General features: G+C 34.2%; 1 pseudogene; it reads left to right on the top strand.

Annotated features, from left to right (window-relative positions):
• Nucleotides 1-2,003: 2,003 nt before the first annotated feature.
• LOC111735063 lies at nt 2,004-2,122 on the top strand (annotated as a pseudogene).
• Nucleotides 2,123-2,398: the final 276 nt, after the last annotated feature.

The raw sequence follows: 2,398 nt of genomic DNA, 5'->3' as shown, positions 1-2,398 counted from the left end.
TCTTTAAGAAGAAGAAAAGTAGATAAAAAATATGAATAATAAAATGGCAATAATTACATATCAACAAATACTTCAAATGAAAAAGAAACACTCCAATCCAATGATAGAGTGGCTGAATGGATAAGAAAACAAGATCTCTACATATTTTGCCTACAAGAGACTCACTTCAGATTAAAAGACACACAGAAACTAAAAGTAAAGAGATAGAAAAAAATATTTTATGAAAATGGAAATGAAAAAAAACCTGGGGTAGCAATATTTATACCAGACAAAATAGACTTTAAAACAAAGGCTATAACAAGAGACAAAGGACTCAGTAAGGCCACTTCTTCAAAGAAACCCAGCATACTACTTTGAGAGGACGTGTGCATCCATTTGTTCATTGAAGCATTATTTACAGTAGCCAAGATATGGAGGCAACCTGGATGTCCATCAGTGGATGAATGTATAAGTAGGAGGTGGTACACATATACAACGGAATATTACTCATCCATAAAAATGAATGAATGAATGAATGAATGAATGAATAAGTGAAATCTTGCCCTCTGCAACAACATGAATGGATCTAGAGGGTATTGTGCTGAGTGGAGTAAGTCAGACATAGAAAGACAAATGCCATATGATTTCACTTACATATGGACTCTGAAGAATAAAATAAAACAGAAACTCATAGATACAGAGAACATTTTAATGGTTGCCAGATCTAGCATGTTTGGGGAGGTGGGTGAAAAGGGGAAGAGATTAAGAAGTACAAATTGGTAGTTACAAAATAGTTATGGGGATGTAGGATGTAAAGTATATCATAAGGAATATCGTCAATAATATTGTTATAACTATATATGGTGTCAAATGAGTACTAGATTTATCCAGGTGATTACTTTGTAAGTTATGTAAATGTCTACTCAACTTGTTGTACACCTGAAACTAATATAACATAGTATGCCAAGAATAATTAAAAATTTTTGAATAAATAAAACTATTATAATGAAAAAAAGTGAAAATTGTTGATGTATAAAAATAATTTTATAAATCTTAATGTCTGTTTTTAGAAAAAAGGTAAAATGGATATTCATGAGCAATATGTAAAAATATCACAGCGACGATTCTAAAAAAAATTTTAAAGGTTGATATGAGCATAAACAGATTTCATGACAGGCAAATCTGAATAGAAAAACCTTAGCTAACTTTAAGACAGGCTGATAGAGCACATTTGCACAGTCAACACAATGAGACAACAAGGGATCTCTGGGTTTACCATGCCTGAGGAGGTAAATGAGGACCGAAGTGCTATCATTTATATCTCTCTGGGAGAATTCCACCTGTGATTTCTCTAGGTGACTAATAGGGAATGACATTTCTTACCAGGAAAATCCAGCAAAATTTTTTTGTTTCCTTGAGTTATTATCTAGGATAAGCCTCTGGCCAGCAGTGAGCACTGAGGTTGGAATTAATTGAAGGTAAAATAAACTCCCATTAAGCCCTTCAAGAAGGAAGAAAACAGGTTCTTAAGTAGCTCAAGTTCTTGGCTTCTGTAGATCATTCTTTTCTTAAAAGAGTTAGTGGGACTTTGATTAATGTATTAATTAAAATGGTCTCCCTTTCTCATAAGAAAAAAAAAGAGTCTGATCATGTTTCAAAACAAAAAATTATTGGACTACCCCTCCTTTTCCTTTCTTTCTTTTGCCTCAGGTACATGGCTACCTTTTGCTATCTGCTAGGAACTTGCTTGATTAATGCTAAATACTCTCTTTTCTCTGAGTTTTGGAGGGTCCTGGAAGGCTTGCTAAGGCTTACCTGATTGGAAAATACATATTGACATTACATAGGCCTTTCATCTACATCGTTTCTAGTCACAAATCTGCTCTTGGCACAAGTCTTTCTCATGGCACAGGTCTCTGATAGCACATATCAAAGGAACTTTCTGGTATTTGTGCATCTCCTCTCCCGCTGACAAAAGAGGCATTTGTTCAATAACAGACAATGATAAAAAATAGTGGGGTTTTGTCTATGGCCATACTACCCTGAACAAGCCTGATCTCATCTGATCTTGGAAGCTAAGCAGGGTCGGGCCTGGTTAGTACTTGGATGGAAGACCACCTAGGAAGACAAGGTGCTGTGTGCCTAAAAAATAAAAAAATAAGGGATCGTAAGCTGACAAGGTCCTTGCAATCCGTGAGGTCAACTAAGGATTGCCTTGCCTAAAAAAAAAAAAATAATAATTAAAAAAAAAATAGTGAGGTTTTGCAATAATAGTACATAAAGCAGAAAGAGAAGGCAAGAGCCTGTGAAAGAATAAGTAAATAATGGTGAAAATGTTATTTAAAACTCCAGACAATTTTAATTGGAATAGAACACTAAATTGAGAGATACTAAAAAAGAATGCATTACATAATTGGCA

The sequence above is a fragment of the Pteropus vampyrus genome, unplaced genomic scaffold, assembly GCF_000151845.1.
Source record: "Pteropus vampyrus isolate Shadow unplaced genomic scaffold, Pvam_2.0 Scaffold13318, whole genome shotgun sequence".
In the NCBI taxonomy this organism is placed as follows: Eukaryota; Metazoa; Chordata; class Mammalia; order Chiroptera; family Pteropodidae; genus Pteropus; species Pteropus vampyrus.
This window is presented reverse-complemented; position numbering and strand designations above follow the sequence as displayed.